This window comes from Caretta caretta, chromosome 3 (assembly GCF_965140235.1).
Source record: "Caretta caretta isolate rCarCar2 chromosome 3, rCarCar1.hap1, whole genome shotgun sequence".
Lineage (NCBI taxonomy): Eukaryota > Metazoa > Chordata > Testudines > Cheloniidae > Caretta > Caretta caretta.
In genome coordinates this window covers 11,732,745-11,742,721 of record NC_134208.1, presented here as the reverse complement: position 1 = coordinate 11,742,721, position 9,977 = coordinate 11,732,745, and the positions used below count along the sequence as shown (strand labels likewise).

Below are 9,977 nucleotides of genomic sequence, written 5' to 3'. Positions count from 1 at the left end.
ACCTGAGTGTCTCTGGATTAAGTTTAGAAGTGTGTGCAACAAGAGTGATGTAGTGGTGGGAGTCTGCTATAGACCACCGGACCAGGGGGATGAGGTAGATGAGGCTTTCTTCCGGCAGCTCACGGAAGCTACTGGATCGCATGCCCTGATTCTCATGGGTGACTTTAATTTTCCTGATATCTGCTGGGAGAGCAATACAGCGGTGCATAGACAATCCAGGAAGTTTTTGGAAAGCGTAGGGGACAATTTCCTGGCGCAAGTGCTCGAGGAGCCAAGTAGGGGGGGCGCTTTTCTTGACCTGCTGCTCACAAACCGGGTAGAATTAGTGGGGGAAGCAAAAGTGGATGGGAATCTGGGGGGCAGTGACCATGAGTTGGTTGAGTTCAGGATCCTGACACAGGGAAGAAAGGTAAGCAGCACGATACGGACCCTGGACTTCAGGAAAGCAGACTTCGACTCCCTCAGGGAACGGATGGCCAGGATCCCCTGGGGGACTAACTTGAAGGGGAAAGGAGTCCAGGAGAGCTGGCTGTATTTCAAGGAATCCCTGTTGAGGTTACAGGGACAAACCATCCCGATGAGTCGAAAGAATAGTAAATATGGCAGGCGACCAGCTTGGCTTAATGGTGAAATCTTAGCGGATCTTAAACATAAAAAAGAAGCTTACAAGAAGTGGAAGGTTGGACATATGACCAGGGAAGAGTATAAAAATATTGCTAGGGCATGTAGGAATGTTATCAGGAGGGCCAAATCGCACCTGGAGCTGCAGCTAGCCAGAGATGTCAAGAGTAACAAGAAGGGTTTCTTCAGGTATGTTGGCAACAAGAAGAAAGCCAAGGAATGTGTGGGCCCCTTACTGAATGAGGGAGGCAAACTAGTGACAGAGGATGTGGAAAAAGCTAATGTACTCAATGCTTTTTTTGCCTCTGTTTTCACTAACAAGGTCAGCTCCCAGACTGCTACGCTGGGCATCACAAAATGGGGAAGAGATGGCCAGCCCTCTGTGGAGATAGAGGTGGTTAGGGACTTTTTAGAAAAGCTGGACGTGCACAAGTCCATGGGGCCGGACGAGTTGCATCCGAGAGTGCTGAAGGAACTGGCGGCTGTGATTGCAGAGCCATTGGCCATTATCTTTGAAAACTCGTGGCGAACCGGGGAAGTCCCGGATGACTGGAAAAAGGCTAATGTAGTGCCAATCTTTAAAAAAGGGAAGAAGGAGGATCCTGGGAACTACAGGCCAGTCAGCCTCACTTCAGTCCCTGGAAAAATCATGGAGCAGGTCCTCAAAGAATCAATCCTGAAGCACTTACATGAGAGGAAAGTGATCAGGAACAGCCAGCATGGATTCACCAAGGGAAGGTCATGCCTGACTAATCTAATCGCCTTCTATGATGAGATTACTGGTTCTGTGGATGAAGGGAAAGCAGTGGATGTATTGTTTCTTGACTTTAGCAAAGCTTTTGACACGGTCTCCCACAGTATTCTTGTCAGCAAGTTAAGGAAGTATGGGCTGGATGAATGCACTACAAGGTGGGTAGAAAGCTGGCTAGATTGTCGGGCTCAACGGGTAGTGATCAATGGCTCCATGTCTAGTTGGCAGCCGGTATCAAGTGGTGTGCCCCAAGGGTCGGTCCTGGGGCCGGTTTTGTTCAATATCTTCATAAATGATCTGGAGGATGGTGTGGATTGCACTCTCAGCAAATTTGCGGATGATACTAAACTGGGAGGAGTGGTAGATACGCTGGAGGGGAGGGATAGGATACAGAAGGACCTAGACAAATTGGAGGATTGGGCCAAAAGAAATCTGATGAGGTTCAATAAGGATAAGTGCAGGGTCCTGCACTTAGGACGGAAGAACCCAATGCACAGCTACAGACTAGGGACCGAATGTCTAGGCAGCAGTTCTGCGGAAAAGGACCTAGGGGTGACAGTGGACGAGAAGCTGGATATGAGTCAGCAGTGTGCCCTTGTTGCCAAGAAGGACAATGGCATTTTGGGATGTATAAGTAGGGGCATAGCGAGCAGATCGAGGGACGTGATCATTCCCCTCTATTCGACATTGGTGAGGCCTCATCTGGAGTACTGTGTCCAGTTTTGGGCCCCACACTTCAAGAAGGATGTGGATAAATTGGAGAGAGTCCAGCGAAGGGCAACAAAAATGATTAGGGGTCTGGAACATATGAGTTATGAGGAGAGGCTGAGGGAGCTGGGATTGTTTAGCCTGCAGAAGAGAAGAATGAGGGGGGATTTGATAGCTGTTTTCAACTACCTGAAAGGGGGTTCCAAAGAGGATGGCTCTAGACTGTTCTCAATGGTATCAGATGACAGAACGAGGAGTAATGGTCTCAAGTTACAGTGGGGGAGGTTTAGATTGGATATTAGGAAAAACTTTTTCACTAAGAGGGTAGTGAAACACTGGAATGCGTTACCTAGGGAGGTGGTAGAATCTCCTTCCTTAGAGGTTTTTAAGGTCAGGCTTGACAAAGCCCTGGCTGGGATGATTTAACTGGGAATTGGTCCTGCTTTGAGCAGGGGGTTGGACTAGATGACCTTCTGGGGTCCCTTCCAACCCTTATATTCTATGATTCTATGAAAGGTATCACACAGACAAACAAAAGCCTTTGTCCCCCCCTCCAGATTTGAAAGAATCTTGTCCCCTCGTTGGCCATTTTGGGTCAGGTGCCAGCGAGGTTATCTTATCTTCTTAACCGTTTACAGGTGAAAGAATGTTGCCTCTGGCCAGGAGGGATTTTATAGCACTGTATACAGAAAGGTGGTTAGCCTTCCCTTTATATTTATGACAGCATGGATACAGGAGACACAGTCCAGGCTGTGACTCCTTTGCAGAAAAGTTCACTATCACTGCAGGCACACAACTGCAAGAGGAAAACTAATGAAAAACCGCCGAATCAGCACATTCAAAATACAGTAAAAGCATGCTTTCGCTGTGGATCCCCACAACACCTTGCAAGCTACATAGGATGTCCGGCAAAAGTAGCTCAGTGCGATCATTGCAAAAAGATTAGAGATTTGGCTGCCTGCCAGTAAGAGTTACTTTTGGTGATTGCTGTGTAACTGCAGAGTTCTACATTGTCCACAAAGGAACTCCTATCCTTGGCAGAGATTTATTGGCTGCTATAAATCTCAGGGTAATTAATGGACAAATTGATCTTCCTCAGTAAAGCACCATTGCGCTACACACAGCAGTTTCAGCTGGGACCCAACACCAGGCTGAGGAGAAACTTGGCTTGACTTATGGGTTTCTGAATAAATTAAAATGCAGAATAATGTGGTGCCTGTATGACAGAATTTAAGGTGCTTACCATTTTCAGTCAGGGAAGCTGTTTCAGAGGAACTTAGAAAACTTGTTCAAAAGGACATTATTGAAGAGATCGACTCCTCTGAATAGGTTTCACCTATGGTAGTGACGCAGAAGAAGGGTGGAGGCATTCACCTTTGTGTGGACTTAAAGGAGTCAAATAAAGCTATTGTGATTGACAGCCATCCTCTTCCTCACATAGAAGAAGTATTTGCAGAACACTGTGGAGCAAAGATGTTTTCTACTCTTGATTTGCAGAGCGCAAACCACCAGGTTATGTTGCATGAAGAGAGCAGAGACCTCACAGCATTTATTACACATCAGGGACTATTTTGTTTTAAACGTGTTCCATGCGGTCTTGCATCTGCCCCAAGTGCCTTTCAAAAAATGATGTCATTGATTCTGAAGAATTAACATGGAGTTCAGTGCTATTTGGATGATATTATTGTGTTTGGAAAAACTTCGGAGGAGCATGACAATAACCTTCAGTCTGTGCTAAACTGCATCAGCACAGGAGGGTCCAGCTCAATAGGTCCAAATGCAAATTGAGACAAACGGAACTCTCCTTTCTGGGGCATACGATTTCACAGGCTGGACTAAAACCTGATCCAGATCATATCCTGGCAATTTCAAATGCTCCTCTTCCAACAGATTTGCAAACCTTACGTTCCTTCTTGGGTCTTATCTCCTGGTATGCAAAATCTTTGATGACATTGCTCATCACGAAAGGACTGGGAAGAGCAGGATACCGTATTGCTCGATGGTCTGCAAGACTACTCTCTTTCAATTATGAACTGGAATATAAGCCTGGAAACCAAAATGTGGTCGCTGATTGCCTTTCTCACCTGCCTTTGCCTTCACCAGATGGTCGACCGGAGGATGAGGATGTAGTGGTTGCGCTTATTACAAGCACTCTCACGGCAGTTACAAGGGAACAATTTCAAGCTGCTTGTTCAGCATGTCCAATTCAACAAAAAATTATAGGAATTTCTGACAAAGAGATGACCCAGTCACCCTAAAAACTTGACCCAGTTTTGCTGCCTTATTTTAGAGGTTGGGATGAACTTTCTTTGTTTGATGGCTATGTGCTACGAGGTACACACCAGCTCCTTGTGCCGGAAGAATTACAGTCAAAACTCATATACCTGGCACACAATACTCGTGAAGGAATTGTCCGAACCAAACAATGACGAAGGGATCTGTATTGGTGGCCAGGGATGGACTCTTAAACTGAAGCACTCATAAAATCCTGTGTCACTTGCCAAATGCATGATAAGACAGCAGTGACATGTTCCTCTCCATTACAGCCTGTTCCTCTTCCTGAATCTGCATGGGAAAAAGTGGCGATTGACATTGTAGGACCCTTTGATACTGCTCCAACTGACTGCCCTTATGCCATCACTTTTATAAACTATTTCAGTAAATGGCCTGAGGTAGCGTTTACATGGCAAATCTCTTCTGCTACAGTCATTAAGTTCCTCTTTTCAGTTTATAGCAGGGAAGGTAACCCCAAAGAGCTGGTTTCAGATAAATAGTAGTCAATTTACTTCTCTGGGGTTTGAAACTTTTCTAGCACAGAGGAACATTTTACACCCAAGGTCATCCCTATATTACCCTCCAGCCAATGGGGAAATCAAACAGTTTAATAGAAGTTTGAAAGAGAGTTTGCGAACGGCTAAACTGGAAGGGCTATTGTGGATACCCTTCACTACTGATTTCTTGCAAACATACCGGGCTACACGACATGCCACAATGCAAAGATCACCCGAAGAGTTACTGCATGGGAAACAGATGAATACTCAATTGAATATTGCTGGATTTTGAAAGGCACGACCTGATGCCCCAAATGAGGGTGATGTGAGAAAAACAGTTGAACAGAACCAAGCAAAGTCTAAGGCTTTCACAGACAAGCGGCGGGGGGCTAAGGAACCAAAGTTTGAGTGTGGTTCCTTCGTTAGAATACGAAAACCTGGAATATTACGCAAAGGGAACCATAAATTCACAGCTCCTCTTAACATCATTGAGAAGACGGGACCTTACACCTATCGACTTTCTGATGGGTGGGTATGGAATGCTTCTTATCTTGCACCTGCCTATGCACCGAGAAAAGAGGATGCCAACACCCAGTCTGCATTGGATGACTTCACCGTAGTACCAACACAACAAGACATTGCACTGGAACCGGGGCTTGAGAGACGACCTGACAGACCCAGACGACCACCTGTCTGGACTAGAGACTATGTTATGTAGTATCTACAGTGTTTTCAGTGCAATATTTCTGCCAACAGCATAGTGTCTTGTTTCATATTTGTTCCTGTGGTTAGAACAATAATGTTTATTTTAATTGGGAGAGTTTCTTAAGAGAGGAGGGAATAGGGTGTTTAGATGTTGCTTGTAATTATTGGAATTGGGAGCACTGTCTGTTGGGAGTCTGAAAGGACAGGAAACAGGATGGAGCGGGCAGGAGTTGAGAGTCTGGAAGAAAGCTACAGAGGGTGCAGCAGCACCTCGGTTAAGAGGTTTCCACTTTGAAAATAAAAGCCAGTCCTGTTGAAGCTTGTTAGTACCTTGCCTGGATGATACAACAATTTGTTCCCCATCTAATTAATTATCGATAGGAATCAGGTACCTCTTAGACTTAAGGCCTCAGCTCTTTTAAAGCAGCCTAGCCTGCTTTCCTCTGTTCTCCTTAATATGGTCTTGTTTTGGGGAATCTCTCAGAGCTTTTGGGGCCCCCCCTTGCACATTTACATATATGGAGGCTTTCTGCAATAATTTCCATTTTTGCAAGAGAACCTGCTGCACATAGCCATGTCTGGAAGCTCTGGAACAAGGAAAGAGGACCTGGCAGTGGGACAGTTTGAGAGCAGAGGGGAACAGAAGGAGGATCGACGTGTTGTGGGAGTACCAAGGTGGGTGGTAAACTGTGACTGGCCCCAACTCCTCTGACAATAACATAAGCCAAACAGAATGGTATAAGGAACAGGAAAGAATTTATTCATAGGCACTCACTGAAACATGCAAATATATATTTTCCCTGGGCTAGGAACACCCCGAAGTGGATTTAATACATGATAAGGGCCTTGTTTTTTATATATATTTCTAAGTTTAAAAAGGAAAATGAAAGGGATTTTTATGGAAAAGAAACAGCAAAACAGCCCCCGGGCACCAATCAAAACATTCTCACACGTGTTTGCAATACACCACCGCAGCCAGTTACTTTTATTAAAAGGACAAGAACAAGCTATTATGGGGAATACAAATGCTCCCCCGTGGATTTTAGAAGCAAGGCGTCATCTTCCAGATTCCCAGAGGTCCTGCATTGACAATCTATGATGCCATCACTCAGGAGCACTTCTGCAAAAAAGGGAAATTGAAAGAACGTTTGCTAAAGTCAAGATATATCACGTCCAGTAAAGATATATCATGATACAGTTATTATCTTATATGACAGGGATAAATCATGCATGCAAACCATGGATCAAAGTCTTCAAATGGGCTACAAATGCAAAAAATATGAGGTATTGAAAATTTCAACAAATGAGTGGTGGGGGAGCATCAAAGACGCTCCTTGCCTGGGGCACCATTTGATCTAGGGCCAGCCCTGCACCCAAGTTAACTTTACTGTGGAAACCTTCATGTTTCAACTGTAGCTTAAACAGCTATTTCATGAACTAATGTCGTACGCTTTGGTTTTCCAAGATTTATATATGTCCCAAGGCCTAGAAGGGGACCACTCTCTCTTCTTCAATAAAACAATAATGTAGGCATATGTGATGAGTCTGGCCGCAGCCCTCGTCTGCATTATGATGCTCTGGTGACATATTGAGGCCGTAAAAGCAGTTGGAGGAGAGTTATCCCAAAGTTCGAGCAAGACATGGCTGAGATAAGTGGTCCTTTGCTGTCCTCCTTGCTAACTCTGTCTTGGCGGGGTGCTGGACATGGTGCTAGGGGCTATCAGGTTTGCAGAAGGGCAATCTCTAGAGCACTGAACATTCTGAGGTTACTACAGGATTGGCCACAGGCAGCAGAGTAAAGCATCTGCAAGTAAGAGAAGTCAACAAGGGTCAATCCAGCCCCCAGACAGTCCAGAATCAGGGTAGCCAGAGGAGCCTCCTTTGTCCCCTGCCTCTGGGCTGTGCTTTGTGTGCAAAGCCTCCAAGGGCATTAGACAGCTCACATATATAAAGGAGAGAAACAAACAGTTCTATTCACTGTTCTATTCTGTTCACCCACAAGTGATTCCCTAGTAGAATCTCTACTTACCCGAAATACACAGCAAGCAAATCTACCGCAGGGTCCTATACGCTTCATCCCCCAAGGACATCGGGAACGGAAGCATCCACCATTACGACGAAAACATCTGTAAGTGCTAGAGACACGACGGTCAGAATCTGCAGAAAAATAATAAAAAAGGAGTCTTGACTTTCATTCACACAGCAGGATAAAAGAATTGTGATTGCTATGATGAGCGTTTTGCATTCAGTGAATTTCTCATTCACTGAGACATCGACACATCAGCCCAATTATCCTCCTGTACACCATTTTACTAGATCTGTAACAGTACTTAAATGGCTGTCATTCTCTGCACATTCAGTGGCTGCCCTTAAGAAGAGAACAGAGTGAATTCATGAACCAGATGCACTGGCTTCTTGGCTGCACACTGCAGAGCATTAAAATGGAGCATGGGTGTCCTTCTCAGTAAATTCTTTGGTGCCGGGAATGTGTCTCTGCTGATTATTAGCATAGAGCCTTGCACAATGGGATACCAGTCCATGACTGGGCTCCTAGGTGGTTACTCAATCATTAAATAAATAAATAATACAGACGCGTTGTCATTTCTGCAGAACCTGCTTTAAGCTGACATAGTGGCATCTCCACTATTGAAGCCAAGCACAAAAAGTATGACAGCTTAGGTCTGGGGGACAGTGTCGCTAAGGCATTGAGACAATGACCTGCCACCCTAAAGATGAGGGTTTTAGTCCCAGACTGTGTACTCTCCCATTGGAGTGAGAGACATCAATTAATAATAAGGGATATGAAAGCTCTGACTCATTAACACTCGTGAGCAGAAGAAGTTAGAATCTAATTCATGGTGTCCTGGTTCCCAGCCTGGTTCCTCATCCTGTGAAACAAGCCGTATTTTCATCTGGTTTGGCAAGAGGAAGAGGACACATCTTGAACGTGTCCCACACAGATGTTCAGTTCTTCTTGGCCTCAGGGCTACCTTGGTCGGGGGAGGGAATGAAAGGGGAAGTTTGTGGAAGGCAACTAAAATGGTGGATGCGTGGCTGGGCTAATTTTGATTGAGAGCATTGCAACCAATATATCCTTTAGATAGTGTCCACATGCATCCTTCTTTACTTGTGGACACCAGAATGAGACAAAGTGTCCCATCAGTGATCACCCCTGTGCCTAATACAGAGGTAAAATACCCTCTCTACTCCTACTTGAGATTCCCCTGTTTATGCAACCAAAGTTCCCATTTGCCCCGTTAGCCAGAGCGTCAAACTGGGAACTCCTGTTCAACTCATTATCCAGCATTTTCCCCAACATCCTTTTTCAAGTCACAGCTTCCAAGGATAGAGGCCCTCATGCTGCAAGTAAAGCCTACCCTCTTTGTTCTTTGATGTGGACATTTATATTAAGCCTCATTAAAATGCATATGGTTGGCTTGCACCCCATTTACCAAGTGATCCACATCACTCAGTGTCAGTGCTCTGTCTTCTTCAATATTTACCACTCCCCCAATTTCTATGTCATCTGAAAACTTTAGCCGAGAGTTTATGTTTTCTTCCAGGTCATTGATACAAATGCTATATAGTGGAGGACCAAGAACCAAACCCAAAGGAACCCCACTAGATAGAATGTGGGGATAGTTTTCCAGGTCACAGTTCCAGCACATCTGAATGGATTTTCATGGACACAGCAAAGGCACTTTTTTGACCGCAGCACTATTTCACAGCCACATTTCACGTGTCTGCTGTAAGCCAGGCAAGCCCTGCATCTCTTTCGAAAACAATTTGGAAAAAAAATGACACAAAGTTTTAGGTAAACTTAGTACATGCTCACAAATATCCTTCTCTAGTCTCCCGACATTTCATTAAAACCTTACCTTGTGCACTACTTTGAGCCACCAAGAAGAAGAGGGCAAAAAGAAGGTAAAGTATCTTCATGGCTGTAGTTTGGCCGGGAGCTGAATGTCACTTGGGAGAAGAGACTCTCAGATAGACAGGAGAGGGACACTCTGTCCATTTATAGGGTGCTGGGGATTGTGACATGCTGATCTGTTGCAACCTTTTTTTGATACAAGGGACATTTACAAGGTGTGTGCTGCAATCTGTTAATTATGAAGATATTTATCTGTACAGCACCATAAAATTTCCTGGAGGATTTCAGGGAAATACAATTGACAGGTCCCTGCCTTCAGGAAGTTACAATATGAATATTTACACCTCGGAAATACCTACTGCCTGGTCTAAAGCCCTTTGAAGTCAGTGGAAAGTCTCCCATTGATGTCAGATGAGGGTCCTAGTGTACAATACAATTCAAAAACACAGTCCTGGCAAGCAGCTGGGTGGGTTTTTGTAGTTGTTTTGTACAGTTTTCCTCAATATTTTATTTGGAATTTTGGCATTTTCCCAATTTCATTTATCAA

General features: G+C 44.7%; 1 long non-coding RNA gene across 1 annotated transcript; it reads right to left on the bottom strand.

Moving 5' to 3' along the window:
- Positions 1-6,295: 6,295 nt before the first annotated feature.
- On the bottom strand, positions 6,296-9,527 carry LOC142071379 (uncharacterized). The gene is made up of 3 exons (XR_012667411.1): positions 9,435-9,527; positions 7,586-7,713; positions 6,296-6,676 (listed from the first exon to the last, which is right to left on the bottom strand). It is a non-coding gene; the product is annotated as an uncharacterized LOC142071379 (long non-coding RNA).
- Positions 9,528-9,977: the final 450 nt, after the last annotated feature.